Source organism: Chrysochloris asiatica, unplaced genomic scaffold (assembly GCF_000296735.1).
Source record: "Chrysochloris asiatica unplaced genomic scaffold, ChrAsi1.0 scaffold00082, whole genome shotgun sequence".
Lineage (NCBI taxonomy): Eukaryota > Metazoa > Chordata > Mammalia > Afrosoricida > Chrysochloridae > Chrysochloris > Chrysochloris asiatica.
This window is the reverse complement of record NW_006408600.1, coordinates 5,615,115-5,625,713: the sequence shown is the minus strand read 5'-3', so window position 1 is coordinate 5,625,713 and position 10,599 is coordinate 5,615,115.

Here is a 10,599-nt window from a genome sequence, read left to right as displayed (position 1 = left end):
ATACATTAGTGCATGTCATTGAATATGAAAAATTATAAGAAAATTTTATTTATTTCACAACATAACTGTTTTGCTGTGTTGTTGTTGTTGTTATGTGCCATGGAGTCGGTTCCGACTCATAGCGAACCTGTACAGGGTTTCCAAGGCTGTAAATCTTTACGGGAGCACAAAGCCTCATCTTTCTCCCACGGAACAGCTGGTCGTTTTGAATTGCTGACCTTGCTGTAGGGTGAACAAATTTATTACCATGTCATATTTTATGTTTGTGAAGCACTAGACACGCTGCTTGGATCATCCTTCCCATGCTTCTGCATAAAGCTTATCCATTCTTGAAAATCACTGGCAAAGACTTCTTGAAAAGACAATTAAAACATTGTAATTCAAGCTCGGTTCTTCCTCATTGCTCCTATCATAGGTTGTACATATGTTATAGCTACATATAGGTTAGGCATTCATGTAACTGCAAGTCCAGTTCCAAACTTCCCTTCTTTCCAGTCTTGGTATTCCATACCTATTTACACAGCTACCTAGAGAGGTAACACTTTCTTGTATGTTCCCTTCATTTTCAGACTTTATTTATTTATTCTTTTAACCCATGCCAGCTAACTGACTTCTTAATTCTTAGTCAGTAGGTTGTATCATAGGGTGGTGGACTATTGGAATAGAGGCTGCCATTTTCTAGAATAAACATAACAAGGAAAGGGGCAGGCTTAAGGTGGAAGACAGATAAAATACCATGGAGTCAGTTCTGACTCACAGTAACCCTATATAGGATTTCTGAGGAGCAGCTGGTAGGTTTGAACTGCTGACCTTGTGATACTCAGTCCAGTGCTTATCTTACAAAACCATGCCTGAACATATGGTGATTGAAGCAGTGATAGTGAAACATATGTGAGGGATCAATATGTGATAGAATAAACACCAGGCTATTATAAAATTATAACATTTTCATCCACTCAAAATTTTGCTGGTGAACTGCATGTATAGTATTGCAACTAGGTATTTCTGGAATTGTAAGCTAAGAACAAATAGAGATTCAGCTGAAGCTTCTTGGCTTTTGAGATTTCTGGAGATAGTTATTATACTTACATTACTTTCTGAAACTAACTTTAGAAAGACACAACACAAGTGTTGGTTCCCTGAGGCTATGAATTCAACATATGTTCTAATTAAAAATTTAGTTCAGTCTATTTAAATTAAGTTCATATGTCATGCTGATTGTCTATTTTCCCATCCTTTGTCCCTCAAACCTCTACCTGAAAATCCTGTGTGAGGAGTTTGGGGACTGCAACTACTATGAGAAGCACATTTACTAAGGTGTGAGGCATGAGAAGTGGGACAGAGCAGGAGAACTGAAGCTTTGTGTGCCATCATTTGTTGGTTTAAGTATTTATAGTGGAAGGCTCAGAAGCAGACAAACTCCTACATAGTCTGTAGGATTAATTTGGGAGTTTTATGCTTTTCCTATTAGCAATGATCTGTCATCCCTAAATGCTTGAGCAGTGGTCTAGAATTCTGGAAGTTATTAATGCATTCTTTGTATAACAGGTTGGGGGACTATGAGAAGGAAGCCATCCATATTGTTCTTTAATTATTCACCTATCCATAGATACACTTATTCTTCAGTTATTTGATTATATATGAAGGAAGAAGCCCATTCGTTGACTTTTTTGATTTGTCCAGATGTGTGCAAGTTTTGAAGGCAGACAAGGATTTAAATTCATCACAGACATTATGATTTGGGGCTAGTAATGTAAAACCACTAAGCCTGAGTTTCTTCATTGTAAAAAGGGATAATAGTAACTAACATCTTGTGTTGTTTTGATGAATTAATGTGAGAATATGTGTTGAACTCTTGGAAAAGTGTCTGGAATTCAATGTATGGTTATGATTATTAAACCAGAAGCCTTGGTAGTATAGTGGATTATGTGTTGGACTATTATGCTAACCACAAGATCAGCAGTTCAAAAGAACCAGTGGCTCTTCAGGAGAAAGATGAGGCTTTCTGCTCCCATGAAGATTTACAGTCTTAGAAACTCTATACAGGGTCACTATTAGATAGAACCGACTTGAGAGCACACAACAACCACCACCAATTATTAAACCATAGTAGATTGCCACTGTGTTCTGGAAAAATCTAGAAGAAAGAGACTCCCTATCAATTTACAAAGGTGTTCCTTTTCTAGCTGCTTGATAGTCATAATATAGCTAGGGAACGATTTATGGAAATGAGAGAGAAAAGGTGAAACAGTTGAGACACCGTTTGCTTCTAGACACAGGAAAAATCTCACTGTTCAGAGCTCACTGGGAAAAGCTATGAAAGTAATACACTCCTGTATGCCTCAGAAAATTAATATTTAACTGTGCAAAATATTTTACCTAAGATTTTCAATTCTATGCATATGCTGATTCATTATTAACAGTAAACCTGTCATACAAATTACTTATTTACCACAGTTCTGTGAATAAGAGCAAGGGTAGATTTCTTCTTCCCACTTTTCTGAGAGGAAATTTGAAAGATTGAACCCCCGAGGAGATAGAAAATCCCTGTCATTCAGAAGATGAGGTCTGGAACTAGTTGTGCAGTGTGCTAAGCACTGGGCTGATAACCTAAGGTAAGTAGTTCAAACACACCAGAGATTCCACTGGATAAAGATGAGACTAGTTTCTCCCAGAAAGAGTTACAGTGTTGGAAACCCTAAGAAGCAGTTCTGCTCTGTCCTCTAGGATCCTAGTTGAAACAGACTCAATTGAATTATTTTTTTTAAAAATTATAATTGACTCCTCACATGCAAATATTTTCCGGCCATGTTGTTGTTAAGTGTCTTCAAGTTGGTTCCTACTCATAGTGACCCTATATAGAGTTTTTCAGAAGCAGCTGGTGAGTTTGAACCACTGACCTTGCAGTTCAAATGAACTTACAGTCCAGTGCTTACTCTACAGCACTACATCAGGTCATAGAAGCAATATAATATAACACACTGTAATCAAAATTATTCATGTATAACACAAAAATTTCTTTTTGAATATACCTCATTGCATAATTTCAAACAACTTGCAGGCATCTTTTTTCATGTTATTAATTTGCATGCCATTTCTGAGATGGATGAGAAAAGATTATTGTTATTATTTCATTTTTATAAAGACCTATTCTAAATAGGAGTCCTGGGATGGTGCTGTAAGATAAAGCACTAGACTGTAAGGCAGGTTTGAACCACAAGTTTTCCAGTTCAAACTCACCAGCTGTTCCTTGGAAACATGAGTCAGAACTGACTCAATAGTACTTAATAACAATAACAACATTCTAAATATAATGTGTTATTGGTTATTGTTGAACTCCATTAAGTAAAATTCATGAATCCATTGAAAATGAGATCCTTTAAGACCAATATATTAGTGGATAAATGAAATTAAATACTCAGGGTAGTAATATAATACATGGTACTTTTTCTCATTTTATGTATTTTTAAGAAATTTTAGAAATTTCTTCCAATTGGTTTTCTTCAGTTTATTTTCAAGTCCTGACTGTAAATAGTTAATAAAAGTTGTGTTTGTGCCAGCACAATCCTTGTTAGAGTTTATTTGCTTTTCAGAGTTATAGCTCAACTAACAGCAAAACATACTGCTTTAAGTGGTTTATAATAAATGTACATGAGAGTTTTTGAATTAGAATATTCTAGCATAAAATAGTAACTGTTAAAAACTCTTTGTGTTAAACTAATCTGAGACCATAAGTATTTTAAAATAAATTTACTTTCAGCATTAAAAAGAATGTTTAGTTCTTTAGGAAAAATATATTTGACTTTTAAACTAATCTGTAAAGATTTCTTTCATTCATTTGACCATATTAACTTTAATATTAGAAATTTAACAATAACACTTTTGTTTCCTGCATGCTAAAATATAAAGGGAAAATAACAGTTCTATTTCTACGAATATCCTTTCCAGCTCTGCGCCAGTAATCTCTATCTTCTATAATACCTGGGTGACTGGAATCATTAATCCCATGTTTTGAAAATTATTTAAGATTGAAGGTGCCAGTGTTGTACATAGTGGTTCAGTCTCTAGAGCCCTAAGAAAAGATTTAGTGCATTTTCAAAGAATTTTGCAGGTAGGAGCCCAAATGGATTTTCAACTAGGCCTCAACCTTTTTGAAACCTACTGATGTTGAATAGTCTTTTACTGGTTGCCATGCCAACTGATACCAGAGGAACACTCTGCAGTGTGTTCATTCCCTAGAAAGCTTCACCAGATGTCTTCAACAAATTGCTATGAAAAGACTTTGGTCTGTCAGCCTTGTTAGGAGATAAAAATCAGACTAAGAGACGTCCCTGCCTCCACTTCTGATAAAACCAGCCCATAAAATATGTAGACTTGTTCTACTCTCACAATAAACCAGTAAAATCTCTCACCCCCACCCCAACCCTCCTTACTTCCTGTAGCAGGATTTTTAAAATATTTATGCTCTTATTTCTACATGAAGCAGAGGCCATTATGTGTTGCAGCTGACATTGTCTGGCCAAGCAAAGCTAGAAGCATCTGGCTGGCAGCAAGGAAAGACAGCAAGTTGATAAAATATTGATTTACATAAATCAACACCCCTTAAATATTGGTCTTTTGAAGAAAAAAAAAAAAGCTTTTATTATACTATTCAAGTTCAAAAGTGTTTAGATGACAAATATAGAATCAGTTATATCATGATTTTATATTTCTAATCCAACATAGAGAGATCATATGAATATAAGCTTGAAGCTTATAGGCTATACGTTATAATCAAAATTTGTTTACTTGAACATTATATGGGCAGAGTGGAGTTCTTTTAAACATAATTAGACATTTCAAATAATTTTTACCTGAATATTCCTGTAGTATTAATGAATTTTCTAAAATGCCAAAAAAAAACCCACAAAAAACTGTTATTTTAAGGCTTATATATTTTTTAAAAACTGGCATATGGATTCCACATGGAATATTATTTACATGTACCAATTGGCATCTGTATGTTAAAATTGTAGGGTTGCACGTGCAAATGAATCATTGACTGTCAAATTACCTGTTTACGTATGCAGTTATTCCACAGAGTATGAAAATGTGTAAAATTTGCATATGCAATTGACGCTCAGGCATTTATGAAGCCTGATTTTTAAACAGGAATTTAAACTCTTGCTTCTAATTAGTAAAGCCAAGGAATTGCAAAACTGAATTCAAAATGTATGTTGATCCACATTGTACTGTAGTCAAAATTCTGTTAACACTAAAATTCAGACAAAACACACTCATTAATGGCACAGTGCTACCTATTTTCATTTGCAGAGTCATATGGCCCTTTGTCATTTTACATGTGCTTTTATATTGTGTCCATTATAAATCTATTAGATATGTTTGTAACTTTAATAGATGCAGAAGGAAGACTTTGGGAAATATGAAAAATATCTTATATAGTCTTCTGATCATATCTTATCAAATCTTTCCAGGAATTCGATTAGTTTAGCATGAAATCATCTGATTAATGTGATATTATCAGTCATTTAGCTCTTATATTTTGTTTCCACATGTTTATAAAGTCAAATTTATCAAATTTTCCCCAAGATTTCAAAACTAATCAGAACGTGGATATTTATGATTTGCCTCTTCATAAAAGAATCACAAAATAGGAGTTTGAAAAAATATGTATATGATAAAAGCTATTAAAAAGTTTCAACATCTATAAATGGTCAGACATTTTAGTATATTAAGGATACTGCTTGACATAAAAGAATACAACTGACTATCATGTGTCTTCAAGACTGACTGAAAAGAAATAGATTGAAAATGGCATACCATACATATTGCTAGCTTTTGGAAACTTTTTTTTTTTTTTTAATTAAACAAATGTTGGTTTCTTTATGCATTCCTTTGATATATGTACTTAAAATAGGCTCTTTTTTTATCTGGGATATTTTAAGACTGATCCTTCAAGTAGTTTATTTGGGAGGTAAAATAATTGTGGTATTTGAAAGATAAGGAAGCAGACAATAAAGATTGATTTATCATACCAGCCATCACTTTTTAAGCTCCTTAGTCTGGGAGCCAGTGTAACAAGCATACTTCAAAGTCATCCAACTTTATAAGCAGAGTTGCACACCATACCCTTCAGTCATTGGCTGTTGTAAGTCAAGCTGATTCACACTAAACTCAAAGGAAGAGAAAGTTTTCTTTTCATAAACATTGATAGTGTTTACCACAGTGATGAATTCATCACTTTCCATTATTTTCCCTTTTGCTCTATGCAAACATTATAGTAATTTCCTTTACATACTCATATTCATTCAAAGAATTTCTGCTCTGCCTATATTAATGCACTTATGGTCTATTATTTGAATTGATTTAACTATTTGTTTTTGATAGTACTTGCTGTTCAGTCAGCAGTGAATATTGTTGACTTAATACATACAAAAAAACATTGCATGGTCTGGGGCTATTTCCATGATTTTTGAAATGCATGAGTTCATTGTTAATAGTATTGTGTCACTCAACACATAAATTATTTCTCTTGTTTTTGTTGACTGCCTACTTTATCAAGAATAAGAAGGAGCTCTGGTAGCATAGTGGTTATGAATCGGGCTGCGAACCTCAGGAATAGCAGTTCAAAACTACCCAGCTATCCATGGGAGAAAGAGGAGGCTTTCTTCTCCAGTAAAGATTTACAGCCTTGGAAACCCTGTACAGGGTTGCTATAAGTCTGAACCAACTCCACGGCACATAACAACAACAATATTGCAAAGTAGCTAGAAAAACTGGAAACTGTCAAAAATTAAGTGGAATGCATAAACATCCATATCCTAGCCAATGGTGAGCTGAAATGGACTAGCATTGGCCATTTTAAATCTGATAATCAATCACAGGGTTTACTATGCTGGAAATGCCAAATTCATGAGGAATATCATCACATTCATCATCAAAAAGAACATATGAAGTATAAGGCTGCATGTAATAGGATAATATTCATACAACTACAATGGAAACTAGTTAATACCACTATTGTTCAAACTTATGCAGCAACCACGAAAGCCAGAGATGATGATATTGAAAATTCTACCAACTTCTTCAGTGTGAAATTGATCAAACATGTAATCAAGATTTATTGATAATTTATGGCAATTGTAATGCAAAAGTTGGAAACAAAGAGGAAGAATCAGTAGTTGGGAAATGTGGCCTTGGTGATTGAAACAATGCTGAATATCGTATGATGTAATTTTGCAAGGCCACTGACTTAGTCACCGCATATATATATTTTTTTAAACAATGTAAAAGGCAATTATACACATGAACCTCACCAGAGGGAATATAGAGAAATCCAATTGATTACATCTGTGGAAAGAGATGGTAGAAAATGTCCATATCATCATCCAAAACAAGGCCAAGGGGAGACTGGAGCAGACCATCATTTGCTCATATGCAAGTTCAGGCTGAAGCTGAAAGAAAATTAAAACAAGTCCATGAGAGCCAAAATATGACCTTGAACATGTTCCACCTGAATTTAGAGACCATCTCAAGAACAGATTTGAAACATTAGACACTAAATATCGAAGACAAGAAGTGTTGCAGAATGACATCAAGGACATCATACAAAAAGAAAACAAATATCATTAAGAAAACTGGAAAGTAGGGAAAGACCAAAATGGATGTCGGAACAGACTCTGATAATTTCTCTTCTGCATAGAGATCCTAAAGCAAATGTAAGAAATTAGTAGGTAGAAGAGCTTAATTGAAAATTAGAAGATCTGCTCAAGAAGACAAAGCCAAATAACTGATGCAACACTTGAAACACTCACTCATCTATGCCCAAAAATTTGAAATACAAGTACCTAGCCAAGTGTATTTTTGTCCATTCCAAAGAGACGTGACCTAGCAGAATGAGGAAATCATAGGACATTATCATTAATATTGCATGCAAATAAAACTGTACTAAAGATAGTACAAAAAGAGCTGCACCCATACATTGATAAACTTTCATAGGTTCAAGATAGTTTCTGAAGAGGATATGGAATGATGGATATCACTGCTGATGTTAGATGGATCTTGGCTGAATGCAGATATACTAGAAAGATGTTTACCTGTGTTTTATTGATGATGCAAAGACTTTCAATTGTGTGGATCATGACAAGCTGTGGAGAACATCGAGAAGAAAGAGTATTCTGAAACACTTAATTGTGCTCACGAGGAATCTGTCCATTGACTAAGAGGCAGTTCTTCAAACAGAAGAAGGGAATACAGAATGGTTTAAAATCAAAAAAGGTGTGCTCCCAAGGTTATAGTCATTAACCATACTTATTCAATCTATATGTTGAACAAATAATCTGAGAAGCTGGATTATATGAAGAAAACCATGACATCAGGATTGGAGGAAAAGTCATTAATAGATGATACAACCTTGCTTGCTGAAAGCAAAGAGGACTTTAAATACTTTAAATACTGATGAAGATCAAAAACCTCAACTTTTGATATGACTTGCTCCTCAATGTAAAGAAAAATCCTCACCACTGGACCAATAAACAACATCAGTATAAATGTTTGTTCTATTGTGCATAGCATCGCTATGAATTGGCTCAGCTTCCTTGGCACCCAGCAACAAAACAAACTTGCAAAGTAGAGCTATTTTCATAGAAATGTTTCAGGGTTTTGAATTTGGGGAACACATCTCTAAATTTTTCATCTGAGATGCCTCCGGGTGAGATTGAACCACTAACACTTAACGTTTTGTACTATGCAAGGACTCCTTTCTTTCAGGTTTTGTTTTTTGTTTTCATTTTCCATTGGTCAATTCTAACTCATGGTGACCCATGTCTGCAGAGAAGAACTGTATTCTATTCCTTAGGGTTTTCAAGACTGTGGCCTTTCAGGAACAGATTGTGAGGCCTACCTTCTCAAGTACTTCTGGGTAGATTCAAAATGGCAACATTTTGATTAGTAGTGGTGGGTTTAAACATTTTCATCAGTAGCAATCTTTGGAGACATCCTAAATAACACTAAAGAAATCAATTCCTAAATAATGTTTGTCTAAATTTAGTATGTACTTTATAATACTGAATAAATCAATATCTAAAATATGGTTGTCCAAATTTAGTATATACTTCAGAATCACCCAGGGTATTTAATAAATATCAGGCTTTCCAAACCCAATCTCCAGTGACTCTAATGTAGGTTGTCCATAGGAAGCATATGCATAGAAATTATTCATCATTTAGGTCAGTAGTAGTTTAACTTCTATTCCAAAGAATACTACCACAATTGTTGTTGTTGTTAAGTGCTGTCAAGTCAGTTCCGACCCATAGCGACCCTGTACAAGGTTTCCGAGGGTGTAAATCTTTATGGGAGTAGAAAGCCTCATCTTTCTCTCGCAGAGCTGCTGGTAGTTTCAAACTGCTGACCTTCAGGTTCGCAGCCCGATTCGTAACCACTACGCTACCAGATACTACCACAATATAAGTTTCTTATTTAACCCCTTGCCTAATTCATGACTGATTGACAATCATGCTATTTTGAGGTACAAAGTGACACAATGAAAGACTTTCAAGATGGTATTTGGAAGACTGGATTAAACTCCTGACAATACCACTTCTTAGTGCTTATTAACATGTGAGTTACAAACCAACACAGTTTTTTAGGCCCAGATTTACCATCTTGAAATAATTTACTACAAGTAGAATATTATGCAAAGTTCTTCAAGTGTTTATAAAATATATTAAAATTAATTTTTCAATGTTCTGTGGCTCTCTCTCACACTATGGAAAAAAACCCACATTTAGGAAACATATTAATTTAAATGTATTGTACAACATGAAATGAAATACTACTTTTCCCCCTTAAACTCTGCTGCTTTGGCAGTTCACGTGAATACTTTCCTGTTTTATATTGATTGGATTAGACTTTTAAAATGACCTTCAAACTATGATATTCTGAATAACTTGACTTTGTTTTTAAAAGATGTCTTTGTTTTAATTTAATAATAGTTTGCAAACCCATACTTCCTTTGATATTTGAATTCTCATTTGTAGATACTGAGAGGAAGTCTGAGTACACAATATTTACTAGGCATCAACAACTATGGGATGGAGGGGATGACAAAAAGTTTAGGCAGAAGGAAAAGACAAACTGTCATGCAGACTCCAATATCAAGGTCAACAGTGTTCTCCCATGAGGGTTGCACTGATGGGATCTTTATGCACCCCTACTCTTGAGCTCTGGTAGCGTAGTGGTTACAAATTGGGCTGTGAACCTTAAGGTCAGCAGTTTAAAACTACCAGCTGTTCCGTGGGAGAAAGATGAGGCGTTCTGCTCCTGGAAAGATTTACAATCTCGGAAACCCTGTACAGGGTCGCTATGAATCGGTTACAACTCCATGGCACATAACCACCACAACCACTCTTTTGTTACCAAATCTGTTCTTCAGATGATCCCTATATTCAGGTAGGATATATTCAAGGTCATATTTTGGCTCTCGTGGACTTGTTTTCATTTTCTTCAGCTTCAGTTTGAATTTGCATGTCAGTAATTGATGGCCTGTTCCACAGTCTGCCTCTGGCCTTGTTTTCACTGATGATATGGAGCTTTTCCATC